We start from the raw sequence: 24,390 nt of genomic DNA on the forward strand, positions 1-24,390 counted from the left end.
TTGGAATTACTCTTTATTTTAATCAATTGCCATCCTCAGGGAGTTTGTTAACCCTCAATTCTGAATCTAATTCTTTTTACACACTTTTAAGCTGATGTTTCAATTCTATCAATATTTTTTTCAATGGAGCCAATCAACTTCAAAATTTATGGGAAATTTTATATTTTTCTTCTAGTTTTCAATGTGTAAGGGTTCTTCCAGTAAGGTTTGTATCTTCACAGTCTAATAAATGTATATTTAACTTCTTTGATGCATGTTTTAGATATTTTTTTCCAATTTAAAATGTGTTTATTATTTTTTTCTTCTGTCTAAATCATAGCCAGTTATCAAGGAAGGGATAATTTGTAAATCTTCCTTGGCCTCTTCAGCTAGTGAAACCAACAGTTTTAATAAGGGTCATAAATTAAGTTTATTACTGTATAATATCTATGTCTATATTTCTGTATCTTGTGTATTCTTTAACTCTTCAACTAGATTAAAATCTCATTAATAATAAATGTTTCAGATCCATTCATACTAGTTTGCCACACTAATGAACTTATCATCAGTCAGATCAGATCTGAATTTAATCTGCAGTGCTCATTCTCTTTGAAATTTAAGTCCAATTACTTAAATTTCTTCATCTGTAAAATGGAGATGGTCTTACTACCTACCACCAAAGAAATCTGTGAGGAAGAAATAAGGTAATTTGCACAATAAATTTAGTAAAGCATATATACATACTATTTTCCCAGTAAATGTTACTGGTAAACATGTGATACAAGTATAAAAAACTGATCCACTTGCTTTTTGTAAAATTTAAAAATGATATTGGTCAATATAAATTTGAAATTGTAAGAAGGAAGTATTTTAATGTTTTTATAACATTTATGCCTAAGAAATAAATATTTAAAAGATTCCAAGTTCAGGATTTTAATAGCATTATTGTTATGCTTTACTAAACCTGGAAATTAATCCATGGCTTTGTGATAAATCAAGGATATTCAGTAAATATGCTTATATTTATGAGAATATATGTTTTTCATTATAAAAAATTATCTATTGCAGTCAACACAAAATAGATAAATATAGAAAAGAATCTAATTCAAATATGTAAAAGTGATAAAACATTTCTACAGTAAATATAGGATATATGTATATTAATTTATTAAGTTATTTCAGAAGCTTCAGGAAAGTGACAAATACTTGTAATCAGAGGAATAAAGCTTGATTAATGAAGAAATAGGATCTATAAAGGAAAACAACATCATTCTCAACATATCATCAATTAATCTCACAGAAGCTTAAAGTTGTGTCATTAGCATTTTTTATAAAACATAAATAAATATATTCAATGGCATTCACATATTAAACTGGAAAGGAATCTAATTACATTTTAATTTTATAGTATTTGAGGGAATTTGATTAATATTTTTGATCAAAGTTGAGCCAATTTATAGTTAAGTTAGCTTGCTCTGTGAATGATTCCTAGGGGTTACACGTTTGCTTGATTTAAAGACGAATATTCTAAAATAAGTTAAGGGTATTCATTTCTACAATACGATTTAGCACTGGAGGACTCAGTATAAATTATTTTGTTCTAACATATGTTTTTATTTAAGTACCACAAATTAATCACGGTACATAATTATAGTGGTAGAATAGACAATTACTTTGTTTATATTTGTTTGTTTTTGCTTTTCCTAAATTGCTTACCTTTTTTTGGCCTTTGTCTAAGTGTAAATGTAAAGTAAAAGAGGGAATATCTCAGAACGTGAGATATCTCAGACAGTGCGATTTAGCTGCATGTGTTTGATCGAATAGCACGATAAGTAGTAATCAGACAGATTTGGATCACTAATTTTTCTTGATTTCTAGTTACTGTACCCAAGTTACTCCTCATACAAGGTAGAATTAAATCTGTGTATTAACTTTTCTAATTTTAAGACCAATGTTCTTTCCACAAGCATAATAAAGACAATTGATGTTCTTAAATAAGTCCATTAGGAACATGATTTGTGAGTTATTTGTTAAGAGGTATAAAGTCACATTGTATCAAGCCTGATTTCAATGTATTATAAAAATATTTACCAAAGTTCTTCTGTTACATGCATATGAATATTAGTACCAGATGGTGGCAAAGATTGTATGACAATGTGAATGTACTTAATGACACTAACTATACATTTAAAATAGTTAAAATGTTAAATTTTATATTATTTATATTTTATTACAATAAAACATTACCATATTTAATAATTTTATATAATATTACTATTTTCTCTCATTAAATAATTTGCAAATTTTAAATATTATGCATGTTCAAAATTTGATTTTATTTGATTTTAATTTGTTATTTTGTATTGTGATATATGAAAAGTTGAATAAAAAAGACAATTTGTTAAATCTACTAATCCATATATTTCACATAAAGCAAAATATTGGAGGGGCTTGATGTTGGATGTATGCATTATTTGAGTTACTTTAATTCTCTGTATTTTTGGACACTTTTTAAAAATAATTTCTTTTTTTCCATTCTATTTGGTTGTAATCTTATATCTTAAATACTAAAGTAGAAAAAAATCAAAGTAATAGAAAATATGAAAACATGACAGTGATATTTCAAAAAATCATTTTTCAAGATCTAAAATTGGCACAGGTATATTCCAAAAGAGATCGTTACCCTATTTCTACAGATAACATTTAGCTGTTTTCTATTTTTCATGGGTGTTTGCTTTTGAAAGATTATTTTTCTTGAAAGTGAGAGCTAACCACGAATTAGGAAACCTCATTTTGGAGAGGTGTATATTACTGGTTAACTAGCAATAGACCAAATTAGGAATAATTTCTGATATTCTCCTCATTGCTATTATGCTTAGCTAACAGCATGAACACACTCTCTTGACATATCTCTTACTATCTTTTTTTTCCCCCCTCTTCTTACATGCAGATCAATTGATTTCATATTAGGCTATTTATTTTATACAGTGTAAAATCATTTGTGAACTATTCTAATCAATATCTCTCTGATACAGTATGAAATAGCAGAATGTTGGGCAACACAATATTTGATGTACTGGGAAGTCAAAAGAGTTGACGAGATGTAGCAGTACATAACTATGAATAGGGTTAAAATTTATCTACTTAGATTATATTTTATTATCATTCTAAAACAGCAACCTCTAATTAAACAGGAAAATCAACTACACTGAGACAGGGACTAAGGTAGGAAAAAGAAAGGATTACATTCTTTTATGTTGCTCATAGTCAAGAAAATGAATATCCAAGCCAGACTGGGAGAAAGTAATTTCAAAAGACACATCTGATAAAGGACTCTTGTCCAAATATATTAAAAGAGCTTTCTCAACTCAATAAGAAAGCAAACAGTCTGATAAAAAAATAATGGACCACAGACCTTAACAGAGATCTCACCAAAGAAGATACACAGAAGGTAAATAAGCATAAGAAAAGGTGTTTCACATATGTCATTAGAGAAATGAAAATTATTACAATGAGAGACTACTACACATCTATCAGAATGGTCAAAAGCCAGAACAAAGTCAACACCAATTGCTGTCAAGGATATGAAGCAATGGAGCTCTTATTCGTTACTCATTGGGATACAAAACTGTATAGCTACTTTGGAAGACAATTTGGCAGATTTTTTAAAAAATAAACATATTCTTACCTTAAGATCCATAAATGTGCTTCTTAGTATTTATCAAAGGAGTTGAAAACTAATGTCCACACAAAATCCTGTAACAGCTTTATTCATAACTGCCAAAACTTGGAAGCAACCAAGATGTTCTTTAGTATGTGAATGGATAAACTGTGGTACATCCACACAATGAAATATTATTCAGCACTTAAAAAAAGGGGGGGGGGGGGCTATCAAGCCATGAAGACAAGCAAGGAGGAAAATTAAATGCATATGACTAAGTGAAAGAAACCAATCTGAAAAGGCTATATACTGTATAATTTCAAGTACATGACATTCTGGGAAGGTCAAAACTATGGAGACAGTAAAAAGATAAGTGGTTGTCAGGGTAAGTGGGAGGAATGAATAGGTGGAGTATAGAGAATTTTTAGCGCTGTGAATCTACTCTGTGAGTACTATAATGGTGGGTACATGTCATTAAATGTTTTTCCAAATCGATAGAACATACAGTACCAAGAGTGAACCCTAATGTAAACTAGAGACATTGGTTGATTATGATGTGTCAGTGCAGAATCAGTTCTAACAAACATATTAATCTGGTGGGGGATGCTGAGGATGCCCAAAGTTATACATGTGTAGAGGCAGGGAGTCTATGAGAGACCTCTGTATCTTCTGCTCAGTGCTGCTGTGAACGTAAAACTGCTCAAAAATAGCCCATTAAAAAAAAAAAACCAAACCAGTATCACAACTAGTTTATCTGAAGCATTTCACGTTATTTAAATCATTCTGTCTACATCCATGCCACCCTAAACAAGCCCGATCCCATCTGATCTCGGAAGCTAAGCAGGGTTGAGCCTGGTTAGTACTTGGATGGGAGAACACTTAGGAAGACCAGGTGCTGTAGGCGTAAAAAAATAAAAAAATAAGAGATTGTAAGCTGATAAGGTCCTTGTAATCTGTGAGGTCAACCAAGGGTTGCCTCACCTAATACATATATATTCTAATTTATTTTACATCTATTACTCTGGAAAATTATTATTGTAATGTGAAAATTTTTGGATTACATAATTATCAAACTGTGGGCTATATAGACCAGCAATTGAGGCTATTTCATATGATTTTTAGAACCATGTGCAAATAATTTCTTTGTACCCATCAATTTATCCACATTTAATGTGGAGATCAAAATAGCTCAGTTGTAGGAAGAAAACAATGAGAAGAAAAGGTTACTATCATAGAAGCCGGCTCAAAACACACTTTAATAAATATTAATTACCTATTAAGTTTGTTTCCAAAATCTAATTAGACAGTAAAATGTTTCTTATTTTAAATTGTAATTTTGACATTTGGACTTCTTAATCTCTATACCTAATTGGAAAGTGATCAGAACCCTAGAGTTATCAATAAAATGAAATCTTTACCTAGCATAGCTGGAGAATAGAGCATACACTTTACTAATTCTTTTACTAAAATTAATGAAAGTAATGAAATTTATGTAATGAATCTTTTTAACCAATGATATTTCAGCAACTTACTTATTGATCTGTCAATTGATTTTTTAAATTTATTTTTCAATAGAACATTCTGGAAAAGGTTTGTATAAATATAAAATTGTGTATTTTTCAGACTAAGTTGAGAGGCAAAATTAAATTGTTCATACTTATAAGACTCTGAGGGAAAAAAAAAAAGAACTCACTGAGAATTCCACAATGATAGATATTTTTGAAATAAATGTGGATTAGTAATCCAAAGAGAAAGAAAGTTGTGAAATGTAATATATTAGTCTTAAAGAACCTGGTAACTGTTCAGTAGTAAACAAGAGGAATCTCAAGTTGATCTTCAAGCTCTAAGATAAATGAGCTTATATCCTTCAAACCTGATGAATTACAAAGCAGAAAGTGTCAAATGTTCCTTAAAAATTAAACATAAATGAGTAAACTGGGTAACCTCTAGAATGCCTAGCTTGCACCTGCTCACATAGATTTTGTTGTTGTATAAATGCTAGTTGCTTCTTTAGCAAATTTTTATTAAACTTCTAGATTATGCTTAGCCTTTACCTAGAATGTTTTTACATATTTCATTTCATTTATTCCTTTTTATGTATGTAATTTAAAATATTTGTAAAATTGTGATATGGAAGCTTTTCAAAGTGACTTCCAAACTTTTTGTTTTGAAGACTATAGATAAGTGAATTTTGGATGTAGTCATTTAGTTAATTGCTTTTATTTCTATTTTATATTTTTTATCCATGACCTATTCCTGTTTTTTTTTTTTTATGGTGAAATCTAGTAATGAAATCTAGTAAGTTCCAAGTGTACAATTCAACAGGAAGTCATATATATTTTACATTGTATGTTCACCACCCATAGTTAGATTTCTTTCTGTCACCATATATTTGACCCCTTTTGACCCCATCTACCTCCCTACCCTCTGGTAACCACTAGTCTATTGTACATGTCCATGAGTGTCTGTTTGTTTGTCTTGTTTGTTTGTTCCTTTTAGGTTTATATCCCATGTATAAATAATAACATGTGATTTTCAACTTTTTCTGTCTGGCTTATTTTGCTTAGCATAATTATCTCAAGGTCCATCCACGTTGTTGCAAGTGTCACTATTTCATCTCTTCTTATAGCTGAGTGGTACATATGTACCACAACTTCTTTAGCCAATCATCTATCATAGGATACTTCAGTTGCTTCCATGTCCTAGCCACTGTGAATAATGCTGGTATGAAAATTGGTGTGCAAATATATTTTCATATATATGTTTTCAATTCTTCGGGTAAATACCCAGTAGGGGATTGCTAGATCATATAGTAGATAAATCCTTAGTTTTTTGAGGAACCTCCATACTGTTTTCCATAGTGGTTGTACCAATTTGCAGTCCCACCAGCAGTGTATGAGGGTTCTTTTTACTCCATATCTTCTCCAACACTTGTTATTGTTTGTCCAGTTGATAACAGCTATTCTAACAGGTGTGAGATTGTATCTCATTGTGGTTTTGATTTGTATTTCCCTAATAACTAGCGATGTTGAGCATCTTTTCATATGTTTGTAGGCCATTTTTATGTCCTCTAAGAAGAAGTATCTGTTCAGGTTCTCTGGCTATTTTTAAATGAATGTTTTTGTTGTTGTTGTTATTGAGTTGTATGAGTTTTTTATGTATTTTGAATATTAGACTCTTATTAGAAGAGTTACTTGCAAATATATTTTCCCATTTCAATGGTTATCTCTTTACCCTGTTGACTTTTTTTGTGTTGTGCAGAAGCTTTTTAGTTTGATATAGTCCCATTATTTATTTTTGCTTTTACTTCCCTTGCCTTTGAGGTCAAATTCATAAAATCTTCTTTAAGTTTAAGGTCCTTGAGTTTAGTTCCTATGTTTTCTTTTATGCAATTTATTATTTCAGATCTTATATTCAGGTTCTTAATCCCTTTTGAATTAATTTTGGTGTGTAGTGGCAGATAGCAATCTAGTTTTATTCTTTTGCAGGTGGCTTTCCTGTTTTCCCAGTACCAGTTTAATTCCCTTTAAAGTCACACGTGGACTTTGGTTTCACTATCATGCCTACTATTGACTACTTTATTACTCTGAAAATTTTTAATCATTTAAAATCACTATTAATATTTTAAATTAAGTTTTTAGAAATATTTTTTATAACAGAATAATATGAAAAGTATTGGAATATTACATAAAAATATGGTAATAGAGTATTACTGTTTTGGACATATTGTACTAGAGTTTCCTTGGGGAAGTCCAAAATGAGATATCCAAAGGTTTAAGATTGAGATGTAGATTTAGAAATGGTCACTATCTATCTGGTAATTAAACTTTTGTGGGATAATTTAATTCATGGGATAATTTAAATGGAATCTAAAGTATCAGAAGTTGAAAAGACCAAGAATATTGCATTAGGGAAATTGGAGGAGGAGCTCCCCCAATTTAAAGAGTGAGTGGAAAAAATGAAAGAGTCCACAAAGAAAATTGAAAATGGATATCCAGGGAGTTATGAAAGAAGCATAATAGAATGATATCAATTTGTTATGTTTCTTAACCTTTATAATAATTATATTGTTCTTGATGACTAAGATCATTAGCCTAATAACTATAATTAGTTATAATTATGCAAAATGGGAATGTAATTTAATGTGTTTTCTATTTATTGTTCTCAATAGATCTCATTAATAGTGTTTATGAACAAAATGTTTACCTCCATCTTTAAGCCATCTCTAAGGTCTTTCCAGCTATAAACCTAAGATGTACATGAACTCATGCTATATTTAGAATCATAGATTGTTTCCTAGAAATGCAAGTGACTTACACAGAACTTTACATATAATAGCTGCTAAAGGGATTTTTTTTTTTCAACCTAATACTCATTGTATGGATAAGTAACTCAAGGCCAATAAATGATTATTCAAAAGTTCAAAAGGATATCCAATGTCAGAGCTAGGACTGAAATAAAGAGGCCATTATTTTCTATTTTATTGTTCACATTTTTTTTTCACAGTGTTACACCTTAGGCAATTAGGAATATTTACAAATGACTATGCCTTAAGTGATGGCAATATAAACTATTAAATGAGACCTACCTTTTAATTTATATAAGTGTGCATTAAGCCAGACACTTAATTTATGGTCTTTTCATTCACTTAATGAGCAGGCTTTTTAGCATTCATAAACATAGATGACTCTGATCTTCTCCAATAACATGCCAGTCTTTAGTCATCGATAAATTGCAGGCTGAGTGCTTTCTTAAGCACTCTTTTAAGTGCTTAAAAGATAATACCACTACTGCAAAATACATAGAAAATGTTACATTTCTATTTCTCCTGTTTATATTCAATATGGAACTATATCCTTAGGTATATTGACAAAATCAATTTTGGGATCATACAGAATGAGGGAGTAAGAGACTCAGGCCATGAAAATCCACTGAGTTAATGCCATTGAGGACAACTTGCTAATTTTCTATTTCTTTGCATGAATGCTTTAGTTAACATGAAGACACATTGTGCATTTCCCATTTTTCAATGTTATTTTCTAAATGTATTACATTGGTATTTTGGTTATATGATTTTTTATAAATTAAATAGTATAACATCTGAAAACTATTGCTAGAAGCACCTAATAAAACTCTGCAAATAGTTGTTTTCTACTCTTCCTGAGTTACAAACTTTATGGCACAGATGATAAGAGCTACATCAACCCCACAGGATTTTTAAAATTATTCCTATGATTTTAGTTGTTTTTAACTATGATAAGAACTATCTAAAATAGTTGTAGTATAAACTACTACTCAAAAATATTTGAAAGTACAGAACATATATTTTATAGGTTTTTAAGACTCTTGATCCTTAAAATATTATTTTAACCAATAATTATTGATAGAGGAAAATCAACATCAATATATAAATATGCAAATCATGTTAGCAATTCTGAATACTGTAATAAGAAACAGAAACTTTCAACTATTTTTATAAATAATAAAAATTTTTATATAGACATTCGTGAGATACTCTTACTTTATTCTATTAAAGTATTTTTTTAAGTGTACATTTGGATTTGAAAAAAAAACTAAAAATAAGTGCATTGGACATATCATTCTTCTTGAACATTTCTTTGTTATATAGAAAAAATAAAATTCACAGGGTAGTCAAGTCTATTTACTTATAAAAAAATCAAAACAAGAGGCATGATTTTTACACTTAAGCTGAAAGCATTTTTATTAACTGAGTTCTGTTTATCATGACGAGGTTCACAAATGTCCAAATTCTTAGACGTATTTTCTAGTAAAAATACATGATAAAAAGGAGAATTGAGTAGAGTACTCTGAAGTCTGCTGCTTTAAACATAACATATATAATACCCTCAATCTGTGTGATATACAAGCCAGACTAACCCTGCTTTATAATCAAAGGAGAAGAAAATGTCACACATAAAGGGCTTCTATACTGCAAAGTCTCTAAGAAGCCTTTGAACTTTCATGATTTTACACAATCTTATAGATGATAAGGGACAGTAAATGTGAATATTGAAAAGTAATACAATATCCTATTTTCTGTTGATTCTAATAACCCCTAAAATAAGACAGCTAATAAATTCTGGTATATTTCAGGTTTTAAATCAAGTTTATTTTTCACTCTGTTCATGTAACTTGTTTGAGAGTAGTTGTTGAGGAAAAAAGAATGAGGAAAAGTGATACAGATTGATATTAAAAATAATGCAACTCAAAAAAAAGGTTATAAATGCTATAAATCCAAATTTCATTGATATCATATCCTTTAATCTTTATTATCCTTTGAAATCCAGATCATACCTGTGAAAAATTTTATGGATCAATTATTCATGTTTTTCTAATTACTAAGAATTCATGTTTGTAAATTTGCTATATTTATCACCATAGAAGGACTATTTCTGATACTCTCACAAAATAAAATTATCCCAAAGAATCAGACCTTCTAAAATTTTCAAATTCTTCTGATTTTGTTATGCCTATAAATAAATTCATCTGCTGTCCACATGTAGCATAAGCTTTCAAAGGTAATGATTTTGGGCTGAAAACACTGTCTAAGCTCCAGAAAAAATACTGCCATTTAAACAGAAGGTGATTTTGTAATGAAAAATTTCAAAAAGTGTATTTAGAAATAAATACTTTACAGATGTGATTTACATTCTATATTCGCAAGCTAAGTCACAGGATCAAGCATGCTGATTTACTTCTCAGTGTGCTTACTTCACAATATTTAGACAGTCTCTGTGAACTCGTGTCAAAGTCCCTGTCAGATCACAAAGGAATTTGAGATTGAGGGGATTTTTGCATTTTTTTTCTTTAATGATTAAATTAAGTCTCTCATATATACAGTAATTATATCTTACGAAAGTGAAGAATGATCTCAAAACCACCCTTTGAGCAGGAGAGTTGAAGATGTTCGTGTGGAAAGATAAACTCTTTTCCTAGGCTATCAGGGCGTTGGCCCTCCTATTTAAGGAAGAGCTGCAAAAGAGTTTTCCTGGTCTCAGCTTAAGGTGACAGAATATTTATTGAGCATGTAGCTTTAGCCTAGAGCTTAATTCCTTTCTGAGAAATCCAGAAGAATGCTTAAACAAGTCACTTTCTGGACTAATAAATCACAATATCTACATGATGTGAGTCCTTCTAAACAATGTTCCAAAGTAATCTTTGATTATTTTAAGTAGAAAACCCCAAATCTCTCTATAGTACAGTTGTCCTATTAACAGAAGAGATGATTAGATTAACTATTGAGTTTATATGAGCATTCCTTGAATTATTTTTATTTTGAGTCTATATCAGGGAAATTGACCCACTCAAAGGGTAGTACCAATACATTCTCTTATTAATCCAAGATTATCATTATGGTAAAGAAAGTCTACTGGTTCCTATTAAATATGGGACAAAAAATGATACAGTTTATACTGTTTGATTTTTCCTTGCCTTCTGAAATCCACAAAATGTTTGGATTGTGACTACAACTGCGTTATACAGTGATTATAAAACAATAAAGTTGATTCTGCAACTACACAGATAAGTATATTGTTACATTAGTATTATAAATCACACACAAAAGTGAAAAAGAAAAGAAAAAGGAGGAAGGAAGAAAAGAATGGAAGAGGGAATTAAGAAAATTAGCAGAAAAATTTAGGGCATCTAAAAATGTAGAAGGAATTCTCTGTTATAATTTCTTGGCAAAGACCATCTGGCTAAATTAACATTTTATTTATGTACACATTTTTCATCAATTAAAAATAGTATTTACCACATGAATATAAGACTGATTTTGACTACATAATGTAATGAACTTGGAGAGCCACAGTGTCTCAAAACCCAGAGACAATAAAGGAGAAAAATTATAAATTTTGCTCCATAAAATTTCAAAATTGTTTATATGGAAAAAAAATAATCTCAGAGGTAATTTCTGGTTTTGGGCCTCTATGAAATTATGATTATTAACAATCAGAACACTAACTACCAATTGTTAGATTTTCACTGTGTATCAGACATGATGCCAAATACTTTTACATGAATTCTTTTATTTCAGCCTAATAACAACCCTATGAGGTGGTACTGTTATTGTTACAAATGAATAAGATTACACAGCTAGCTTGGAGTACAGACAAGACTCAAACCTATATCTGTCTAAACTCGTATCTAAAACCCATGCATTTTTTTATGGTTTTGTGACTATATTTCAATATATATTTTTCTTAAAAAAATTTATTGAGGTGAAATTTATATCATAAAAGTAATCATTTTAAAGTCAACAGTTCAGTAGTATTTAGTATATTGATAATGTTCTACAGCCCTTATTTTTGTATAATTATAAAACATTACTGTCCTTCCAAAGTAAAACCTCATTTCTCCCCATTCTCTCTCCTCTCTGTCCCTGGCAACCAGCAAACTTCATTCTGTCTTATAAAAGTAACTATTCTGAATATCCAGATTTTCTATAAATGAAATCATATAATATGCATGATTTAAAAAATTAATTGAAGGAATAAAACCAAGTGTGCAGAATTTTTTAAAACTTATACTTAAATAATTTTGACACAATGTACCTAAGGACAGAGCCGAAGGCCTCTGAGAATATGCAGGATTTCTTGAACCTCTACTAAGCAAAGCAAATAAGTTTTATTATTATATTCTGTTTTATTAGAAAGGAGCACTTAGAATTCATGTTTAGTATTTTAACTAACGTTTTCACATTTCTTACTATTTATGATTTTTTTTTCTTTGTCTTTTGAATGTGCTCCCTGGAGGAGTATCTCAAATTCATCTTCCTCATTATTTAAATAATTTTTTACAAAATAAATTCTACTTTTCTCTAACTCTAATAAAATGTTAATTTTGTTTCTACACTCTAAGTTTTTAAGCAGTTAATCTTATTTTTTAATGTATTAACATATTTACTCTATATGGCTTTCTGCTACCATTTAACAAAAGACATTTTGTGAAAACCATACTTTTCCTCTATCAGATGCTAAATAATTTTCTAAAATAATTAAAATGTTTTATTTGAAAAGATTCAATTACTTTAAGGACAATATATTTTTTGCTACAATAATCTAAATGTAAACAGCTAAAAAGATAGAACTTAATTTCAAAAGAATTTACTTGCATTACATTATTTTTATTTTATCTTATTTTAAAATATTAAATTAATGTTCTAATAAATTATTCTAAGAAATATTATTTTTATCCAAATTGATGGAAACATTTACATGATAAAATGGGGATCACGAAGACATTATCAGCGTGCTGCCAATACGTGATGTGATAAAAACTCACACATAGCTTTTAATAACAGATTTTACTATGGTGTTCCAACATAATTCGTTATCTGTTTTTTTTTTTAACTTATTATAAAGTTATTTTAATATCTGTCTAACATAAAAATAAATAAACTTGTCAGATTTCTACTGTTTTCTCTTTAATTAATATTTTAATTAAGATAACATTGTTTAATAACATAAATTCAAATATGCTTTATATTTCGATATCTGTACACTCTATTGCATGCTCATTACCAAAAGTCTAGTTTCCATCTGTTACCATATATCTGATCCCCTTTCCCGATTTTGCTCTCTCCGCACCATTTTCTTTTCCTCTGATAACCACCATTCTGCTATCTGTATCTATGTGTTTTTGTTTTGTTAGTTTGCTGCTTTTTTCCCTCTGATTTTATTGAAATATAATAAACAATAAATTGCTCATATTTACATTATACAATTGAATGAAGCTTTTCCAATTATAGTTGGCGTACAATAACATATTTGTTTTAGGTGTATAGCATAGTGATTAGAGCTCTATATAATTCACAAAGTGATCACCCCACTAAATCTAGTACCCCACTTACCCCTTACATATTTATTACAATATTATTAACTATTTTCCTTATGCTATACTTTTATCTTCACGTCTATTTTGTTAACTATCCATTTGTACTACTTAATCTTTTGTTCTTTTTCACTATTCCCCCCAATTCCTCTCCCATCTAGTAGCCCTCAAAATATTCTCTATATCTATCCATTTTTGTTGTTGTTTATTTTGTTCTTTAGATTTTACATGTACATGGAATCATGTGATATTTGTCTTTCTCTGATTTATTTAATTCAGTGCAATACCCTCTAGGTCCATGAAGGCAATATTTTTTTCCATCCCCTTCCTGTTAGTTTGTGTGTGTCTTTTAAGCTGAAGTGAGTCTCTTGTAGGCAGCATATGTAGGAGTCTTGTTTCCTTATTTATTCAGCCACTCTACCTTTTGGTTGGAGCATTTAATTCTTTTCCATTTGAGGTACTTGTTGATAGAAATGCAGTTATTATCATTCTTTATTCATGTTTTTGATACTTTTTTTCTAAAGTCCTTCCAACATTTTCTGTAATACTAGTTTAGTGTTGATGAATTCCTTTAGCTTATTTTTTTTTCTTAAAAGCTTTTTATTTGTCCTTGACTCTAAATGAAAGCTTTGCTGGATAAGGTATTCTTGATTGTATGTTCTGGGTTTGCATCACGTTGAATATTTTGTCCCAAACCCTTCTGACCTCCATAATTTCTTTTGAAAAATCAGCTGCCAGTCTTACGGGTGCCCCCTTGTAGATAACTATTTTTCTCTTGCTGCTTTTAAGATTCTCTCTGTATTTACCTTTGGCATTTTAATTATGATGTGTCTTGGTGTGGGCCTCTTTAGGTTCTTTCTTGGGACTCTCTGGCTTCCTGGAGTTATATGTCTGTTTCCTTCACCAGGTGGTGGAAGTTTTCCATAGTTAATTTTTAAAATAGCTCTTCAATTTCTTGTTTTCTTTCAGGTACCCCTATGACATGGAAATTTTACATTTAATTGTGTCCCATAAGCTCCTTAAATTATTATTATTATAGTCTTGACTTCTTTTTTCTTGCCGTTCTGATTGAGTTTCCTTCCCTATTTTCTATGTTTGTGGTTCAATCCTCTTTTTTATCCACTCAGTTGATGTCCTCCAATATACCCTTCATCTCAGACAATGTGTTCTTCATTTCTGACTGGTTCCCTTTTATAATTTCCATTTCCATTTTTATGTTTTTAATCTCTTTGTTAAAGTTCTCACTGAATTCATCTACACTTTCCCAAAATTCACTGAGCTTCTTTATAACCAGTGTTTTGAACTCTGCATCTGTTAAATTGCTTGACTCCATTATTCCTGTTTTCTCATATGGTTTCTGCTTCTTTGTCTTCCCATTTTAGTTGCCTTTCTGTGTCTGTTTCTATGTAGTAAGCAAAATTCCTGAGTATCTCTGTCTTATTAGCATGGCTTTCTGTCGTAAGTGCCCTGTGGCATAGTCATGATAGGGGATCAGCTGCAGGCAAAGTTTAGCCCCAGCCTGTGCCCCACCAGGGCCACCTGTTAAGATTCAGCAAGAAATCCACAGATGCTGTGCTTATAGTTACCTCAAGAAACCACACCAGAATCCGAGGCCAGCTGCCACCTGTGTGAGTCTCAGCACTATTCAGCGAGGAGCACCAGACTCACAGAGTAGAACTAGATGTGACATAGGTGGGACAGCGAGTTGGGGGAGACAAAGTTTCAAGGAATCCTCTGGGCAGAGCAATCTCTGTTATCCAGTTTGATGACATCTCAGCTATGGAGGTGCTGCATCCACATACAGGGAGCAAGGAGGGCTCAACAGAGGAATAATGAATATTGCTGGCATTTCTGTCTGGGGGAGAGCTTCACCTTGGCTCAATGGTCTGACGGCTCGGTGTCTCCTTTTAAGTCCCTGGTGACCTCTGCACAGTCAACCTAGCACTGGTGCTCAGAGGGAGTAGTTCTGTCACCATGAAAGTCTGTTCACAGACATGGCCCCTGATGCTGCTGTAGCCTCTATCCCACTCAGCTGCTTAGGACCAGACAGCCTTGTGTCTTTGCCCCCTCCTACCTTCTTCCATTGCAGGTTGATTAGTTATTTCTCTCCCTCATTGCAGTGCTTCTGTTACTCTAGATCCCAATCAACTTTGTTTTCTGTTTGTTTCATGTTTCTGTCACAACTTTGATTTGGTCATAAGAGGAATGAACAAATCTTCTATCATCTATGACATTGTTTTCCCATCTCCCAACAATTTCAATTTTCTTAACAAGTATAATCTGGCTTCAAATTTACATATTTTAACCTATAATTATCAACTTTTGTGTTCATCACTAATACCCATTTGAATTGGATCTTGAAATTCAGGGACTAATAAATCAATTAAATAAACAAAATTACCTTTATATTGAAGAAAAGTTCAAATCAAAATTCATTTAGCAGGAAATTTATGTTGGCATCAACTAAATTAAATATTCCAGAGTACTGTAAAATAAACATAAGATTTTATGTGTCCAAATTATTTTCAGAACATCAGAAACTATCTGTTCATTTAATAAAGGGGATCTGTGACTATTATAAATATAGCCTTTCTCACTATAGTGTACTGTTTAAGTTACAAAGACATAGCAAAACTGAGAATGTATAATTTTGTGATGAATACAGGACTATTCTAAGAACCAAGTAGATAATTTAGTTAAATGAAAAAATCACTTCGTTTGACTGTAACCATCAACTCAAATTAATCAGATAGTCACACAGCTTTGGTTTCACAATGAGTATCTGTTCAAATAAAGACACAGAAAACATAGTATGATACTTCTCTTTTATTGCTGACTGTCTTGTATAGGGGAAACAATTATGCAGGATTTCACATTTACATGTCTTTAAGGGCTGATTGTGAAAAAAATTTTAAAAATGATGGCAAGGAGGGAAATGATGGTAAAGTGAAGACTGTTCTGACAATTTCATTTAATTAAGGAACAATATACAAAAACAACAAACAAACACAAATGAGTCTGAAGCCCAGATCTCAGTAGCTTTCCATGTTTATATGTGACTAATGGGTAAAAATATATCTCAACTCTGGAAAATAAATGATCGGTAATTAAATGAATCTAATTGACTTTGGTGTCACTCAGAAGCATTTTGTTACTATGTTACAAAACATTTTACTGCAGTGGTTATTAAGGGAATATCATTGTTTATTGATTCTAGAGTTAATGGCCATGTATTCCAGTAAAAATAGAGTATCAGAAATAAAGTAGAAAGATAATTGGTAACATTATAATCTTGCCACAACTGGCTAAAGGACAGAATTTTATGTGGCATAGTTCTATTTTGTACCATATGCAAGAAAAATAATTTACTAGGGGGAAGACATTATAGCCCAATGGCATATTTAATTAGGCCCTCTGATATTATTAACATGGAAATACTTAAATATGAAGAGAATAAAGAAGTCTCAATCTTCTGCTAATTTGAAAAATTCCAATAAAGATATTTTTACTCTTCACAAATTTCAAGTGTTTAATAACAGAAATTCAATTATAAAAAAAAATAGTTTGAAGTTCTAGAATCAGTTTATAGGCCTCATTTAATCAACATACTTGTGGGCAGCTTCTGTGGAGGAAGGCATTACTAGAAAGAACAAACAAACAAGAATGATGGAACCATCTGAAACAGTAAAGCAGGACTATTGCTTCTTTTATGAAAGGGCAGCCTGTCATTTTAAAATTCAAATGAATGACCTTTTCCAGCATATTGAAACAGAAATGTATAAACAAATAAGGAAAACTGGGATGAGTTTTAGATTCTAATTGTGTAAAAGAAGCCTAGATCTGGGCAATAAAATACGTTTCAAAAATGATATAAGAATTAAAATTATACATGGAGCGATGTTTGAAAATAGTGTAATGGGTGTGAAACAAACAAAAAAATGGCATCTAGAAAATCTCCAGTGGCCTAGGAATTAAACTTCCATTTAACCCATGTGTTAAAGAATAGTTACAATGTATATTAGAAAGCACTTTGAAGAAAATTATATATTAAAAGAATCATATGTTAAAATTATGTGGTACATATTTTATAGTATGGAGAAAACTCTTCATCTTAAATATAAGTATTAGCAATGAAGGAATATTGAAAATCTTAGAGCTGACCACCCATCTCAAGAATCTAGAAAACCAGCAGAAAATCAATGAAGAAAGTAGAAGGAAGAAAATAATAACAGAAAAATCAGAAATTAATAAATTAGAAAAATACAATATGAGAAATCAACAAGTATTGATTCTTTGAGATTAGTAAGATTGATAACCCCCCAACAAGATTATGAAGATTGATAAACTCTCAAAAGGACTTATCATGAAAAAAATGAACATATAATATCAATAACAAAATAATGAAGTGAAGTGAAATGAGACAAAGTGAATTAAAAGGATGAATTGCTACATACTATAATGGCTATAAAAAACAACATGGGGATAATAGAGAGCACTTTGTCAATAAACTTATTTTTAATGCAATGAGGAAAATCTATAAAAACAGTTTAATATTAACATACATAAAATATGATATCTGCAAAATCAGATATGTTTTAAAGAAATTGAGGCTACTTACATCTAATAAATTTCCTGTAAACATATTTTACAATGAAAAGTACTAGTTTTAAATGAAATCTTCAAGGAAAAAACAAAATGCACTTTCCCAAATATTTTATGAGGTTGCTTTTACAATTATATATAACTCAATAACAGGGACATACAAGAAATAAAAGTTACCAAAAAAAATCTCTCTTGAGAGTATAAATATATATATCTTAAAATGTTAATTTAATATTTAAAAATTAATTAGTATAATACAATCACCACACTAATGAAAACATGACATCATGATATTATATGATCGTTTCCATGGATACAGGAAAAGCTATAAAACTTAACACCCATTTATGATAAAGACTCTTTAGAGACCAATAACAGAATGAAACTTTCTTAATGCCATGAAAATTGGCACAAAAACCTATAGTATGCATCATATTAAATGATAAAATATTAAAATATTTCTCCCTCAGATCAGAATATAATCAAAGTTGTTCATTATCACTATTTTAATACTATACTGGAGAGCCAAGACAGTGCAATAAGGCAAGAAAAAATTGTTTCAATTTATAAAAACTGTAAAGAAAGTACTAAAACTGTCATTATTTGTGGATAACAGAATTGTATAATTAGAAAATCTAAAAAATCTACAAACAAATATTAAATGTCAATAATGAATTCAGCAAGGTTTTTGGATAAGATCTCAACCAATATGCAAATTGATTATATTTCTACTTCTAATAATAATTATGAAATTAATTTGTCAAAAAAGTCAACATTATTTTAAACATTTTAGAACACATTAAATACCTAAATACATATCACAAAGTTTATGCAAGAACCTGAAAACCACAAAACAATTTTGAGAGAAATTCAAAGTCTTGTATTTTAAATAGATATATTATGTTTATATAAGTTTTAATGCTATAAAAATATCAGCTTTTTAAACCAATTTATACTTTCAATAAAATTTCAATTTAAATCTCAACCACTGGGAAGGAAGACAATGAGCAGTTTTTAAACTTATATAAAATAACAATGGTGAAGAATATTCATTATTATCATAAAGAAAAACAAAACTGGATAATTTACATTACCAGATATCAGGACAAAATAGAGATAAAATAAGACAAAATCCAAAAATAAATTTAAAAATGTGGAGCCATCTGATATATGAAAAAGGCTATATAGAAGACTGTAGAAAAATAGAAACTTTTAAAAAATGTATCTAGTTTAATTAGGTATCCTGAAAAATAAACTATATTTTGTTTCCTCTCTTACACCATTCCCCAAAAATATATTTCAGATAGCTAACAGATCCAAATATGAAACACCAAACTATAAAGTTTAGGGAAAAAATAGATGAACAACTTTATGACTTCGGCATGAGAAAAAGTTTGTCAATGATGTTACAAAAAATAACTATGAATTTAAAAAAAATAAATTTCGTTACACTAAGATTAGTAATATGTATTCATCAAAACACATTATTAACTGAATAAAAAGATGAACCACAATGTGAGAAGAGGTATCTGCAATACTTATATTCTAAGGACTTAAATCCTGTATGTATAAAAAGAGCCCTTAAAGTCAGTTATAATTTGAAAAACTGTCATAAAGAGAGAAAAAGGGAACAAAATCAGGAACATCAGGAATAAGCAATTAACACAGAGGCTATTCAAATGGCAAATGAATGCATAAAAAAATGTACCCAACTCCACTAGTAATAAGAGATAATACTACATTTTCACATGAAACAAATAGAATTTTCATATATAGCTCATGAATAAAATGGTGTAATCACTTTGAAAAGCTATTTGGTACTATTCATGAAAGCTGAACGTGGGCATAACTGTCTTAAAGCATATACCCCAAACAAATGTGTATATATGTTCACCAAAAAATATATACTAGAAAGTTACAGCAGTACTATTCATTATATCTTAAAACATCCAAATGCTCACGAACTGCAGCATAAGTAAACACATTTCAGTATTCACAAAAATAAATACTATATAGAAAGGGGAATGAGCTATAATGCAGATTAATCTTACAAACATAATGCAGAGCAAAAGAAGCCAGACATACATATAGTATGATTCTATTTAGATAAAACTCAAAATTGGGCAAAACAGGGTGGCAAGGGGGATCATAATGATAAAAGAGCACCGGGGGCTTATTGAATGTTAGAAATGTTTAGTTTCTTGTTTTGTAAAATTTATTGATATGCATACCTCTCTGTAGGCAAGCTGTCATCAGTAAATATTTAAAATGCTTTCCATCAGAAGACAGGAATTGAATAGATTAAAATATAAAGAATGTATATCACTTCAAGGTAAAGTTCCTCCAACATTCTTATACCTATTTCACGGATTGAATTACTGATAGAAATTAGCTTTCAGTAAGATGCTAAATGTCTTTTAAAAAGTTATTTATTCAAATCTACTTCTTTTTGAAAGACTATTGATATTACCATATTAAAAATGAGAGTAAGCATAATTATTTAATTATATTTAACATTTCACAAAATTAATTGTCCATTAGATACATATCCCCATGTTCTGTATTAATACTTTAAAAAAAAATAAAATTCTTTTGATAGACTTTTAAAAATAGTGCACTTTTTAAAGCTTTCTACAAAGTTCTCAAGTAAGAAACATCCTCCTCTTGCCTTAAAGGCTCTGGCTGAAGAACAATTTGCTTTCCTACCAATAGCTATAATGAGGGGCACGTGGAAGAGTCCAGACATACAAAGTAAGCCTTTCCTTTTATAATCGATCACTGTGATTTCTGGTCCTCAAACTCAGCTGTAAATGAACTTTAATTTTGTTTTGTATAAATCAATTCAGTCTTTGAATCACTGTTCAGTTGCATAATTTGTAAAACTGGGCCCCAGTTCCTCCTTGATTCTCATTCTGCCCTGTAAGGTCCTGCTCACTCTGCTCTAGCCACAGAAGCCTTCTAGTAGTTCCATGGACAAACCACACACCACCCACTCTCATCTAGGGGCATTTGTGTTTTCTGCTCCCTCAGTACGTTTCTCCCTCACAGTTCCAGATGTCCTGGGCCCTCACCTCCTTCACTGTGTTTGCTCAAATGCCAGTTTCTCTATGAGGCCTTAGTGTCTAACATTGCAAACCTTCCAGATTCCCTATAGCCACCTCCCTGATCTACGGTTCTCCACAGTACTTAGAATCATCTCACATGGTATATTTTATTTATATATTATAGGTCTCCCTACCCCTATTCTCCCATAGAGTAGATGTTTGATGTATATTTGTTGAATAAGTAATGAAAGAATTATGCAGTACTGGTATATCTCAGATGCATCAGGCATCTGTGTCAAGTCCCCAGTCTTTGATTCTCAGGGATCACGTTGGGATCCTCATCACCGAAGTCTGTATGGTCCTCAGAAAGAACTAGCTCTCTGCAGTTTGTGTGCAAACTGTGAAACACGGGAATTTTTGTTGGTTGCTTGTTGCTCTGATTACCCTGACTCTCCATGAAGCTATTTCCCTTCCCACGTTTGCCTGCCCTGGAAATACTGATTGAAGTAAGTTGAAGTTCCCTTCTGTCCTTGAGGCCCACAGATTTCTTGCTCTGTCTCTTCTCAGTCTTATTTCAAAAGAATAACTTTCTAATAATGTGTGCCCTTCTTAAAAATATTATGAAATATTACAACCATCTAAAATTATACAAAATAAAACTTTCTTGTATGTGTTATACCGCTTAAGACATAAAAACCTTATACATATAGCTGAAGCCCTTTGAGCATCAATGACTCTGCTACCATCTTCTTTTTCCTAGAGGTCATTTCTATGCTTAATGTGTTTATCAGTCTTTTTCAAGTTTTATTTCTATACTATATAGTACACGTACATGATAGAGTGATGTTTTATTTTACGTATTTTAATTTATTATACTCTACTTTTCCTTTGGCAAATTGCTTATTCCTGTCATTTGTGATAATCCATATACCAATTATTTCTCTGCTATTTAGATTATACTGTTTAAAATTATTTACTTTTTTTCCCTGTGAGAGAAATACACTCTCCCACCTCATTGACTTTGGAACATACGCTTGTCTTGCTTTGACCAGAACTGATGTATTCTATTTCCTTGCAGAAGGATGGCAAATTTCTGCATCTCCCAGGTAAGAGCTCACTTTTAACTAGTTTAGTGGAAAGAGAAGCCACATGGAGCATATGTATATAAGCATATATACATATATTTCCCAAAATTATACCTGTATTTGCTGACATGGTAGCCTCTGTAAGAGATAATTATTATTATTTTTTTGTAAACCAGTGAGATTTGGTGACTGTAATACAGAGTAGCATATATTATGTACAATTAATACTAATCTACTATTAGTTCAGTATATGAACATAGTATGATATATTTATTCTTCTGATGAAGGATATTTACTTAAGAATGTTATAAAAATCAATGACATAATGCATGTGTCTTCTTATGCATATATACAAAATTATTTCTGAGTTATATACTTAGAAGTAAAACACAGGACTATCCATAATTGTATTTTCATATTTCTTAGATGCCAATTTGCTCTCTAAAGTGGATATACTGATATAAACTCTAACATACATATTGATATATCCAGTGTTTCATACATCAGGAAAGTTAGATGTATTTTTTTTTTTTTTTGCTAATATACCTGTGAAATGGAATCTAATTTTTATATCCTGAACAAAACTGTAATATTTGTTCAAGGCTTCTCTTTTTTCTTCTTACTTACACTAGCAAAATATTGACATATCAGTTAGTACTCTTGGTTAAACATGCTTAATTAAGGCCTGGGTCATGTGCTTTATTTATCCTTTGGGATATGAAGTGAATGGTCGTATACAAAATCTTGAGAACTAAGAGCAGACAAGTCTAGATCCACTGTGTTTATGAAGGCAATAGAGCAAAGGGTATGAGGTGTACAAAAGAGAAGCAAGGAAAAAAAATCAGTACATACGATTTTCTCTTTGAATACAGAAGGAAACAGGTAAATTGCAAAGAAAAGAAAGCATAAATCGATATTTCAAAATATTAACCAATCACATACTATTTTGTCTTATACATAAACAATTCACAGTAATTAAAAATACAGACTGTTGAATTTAAAGATGCTAAAATCTCATGTATTTTGTGCCAATGTAATAAGAGCATGATGCATCTTTTCTGAATCATTATCACTCTCTCATGATTTGTACTCAAATATGAACGTTTCCCTTTATTTGCTAGTTTTTAAAATGTTGAGTTGCATCCTTGGCAACCACAAAAGTGACAATTATAAACTCATGGATTTGAAATACTGGATGTGTTTCAATTCATTACAGTTATTCTTTTTGAAGCTCAAATTTTCTCATCTTTTGCCAATGGTTGATTCCTCTTGCTATCTCTTCTGTACTTTCAATAAGAACATAGTTTGGCAAGATATTCTATGTGCCTTTTAAACACATCCTGCCCCAGATATAATATTAGCCAATTTCTCTAAAGATCCCTAATTCTGTTTCCCTTAATTTTTTGGAGGGGGAGGGGTAAGGCTTTCGAGGGGTGATTCAGAGTGGGGCAATGGCATTTAGAGAATACAATCTAGGTGTTAGGGATGCTCATTGCTATGGGGTTGGTCTTTTCAAGAGATAAAGAGATGAAATATCTTTGGTTTATGAAAGATAATATATAGCATATGCTTATTCTCATACATTCAGAAATATAGGTTTTTCCTTGTCTTCATCGATCTTGTATCTGTAACTCCTTTATACACAGAAAATCCTACCTGGCTATGACGTTAACATAGTTAATTAACATTAGCTCATAATAAACCCAAGACAGTCTCAGAATAGTGATAGCTATACTGTCACCAAAATTATATAATAGTTTAAGATATTTTTGTCATTTTCCCCATTTAAGGTAAAAAGTACTAGGGAGTTACATTCAAATTACTGTATTTTAACTTCTCTGAAAAATGAACAACTTCACCATGTGTTATGCAAGCATTCAATATACTAATATTTTGTTTCATTCTTTTAATGTTTTTAAGTATTCTATTTTTAAATAATATTGACTTTATATATAAAAGATTTACATGATTCAAAATCAAATGTACTAAACAAGATAAGTCTAAAGAAATTCAGTTTCTATCCTGATAGTCTCCAAACTGTGCTTCAGTTTCTTCCCTCATGTGTAACCATTTTTTAAGAATTTCTTAGTTCACCCTTCAATTTATGTAATAACATTACGTGTATACATATATATATATATATAATATATGTGTGTATGTAGATATG

At 30.5% G+C, this 24,390-nt stretch overlaps 1 pseudogene; it reads left to right on the forward strand.

Moving 5' to 3' along the window:
- The first annotated feature begins 4,425 nt into the window (after positions 1-4,425).
- LOC118609531 lies at positions 4,426-4,544 on the forward strand (annotated as a pseudogene).
- The last annotated feature ends 19,846 nt before the right edge of the window (positions 4,545-24,390 follow it).

The sequence above is a fragment of the Rousettus aegyptiacus genome, unplaced genomic scaffold, assembly GCF_014176215.1.
Source record: "Rousettus aegyptiacus isolate mRouAeg1 unplaced genomic scaffold, mRouAeg1.p scaffold_m13_p_11, whole genome shotgun sequence".
Lineage (NCBI taxonomy): Eukaryota > Metazoa > Chordata > Mammalia > Chiroptera > Pteropodidae > Rousettus > Rousettus aegyptiacus.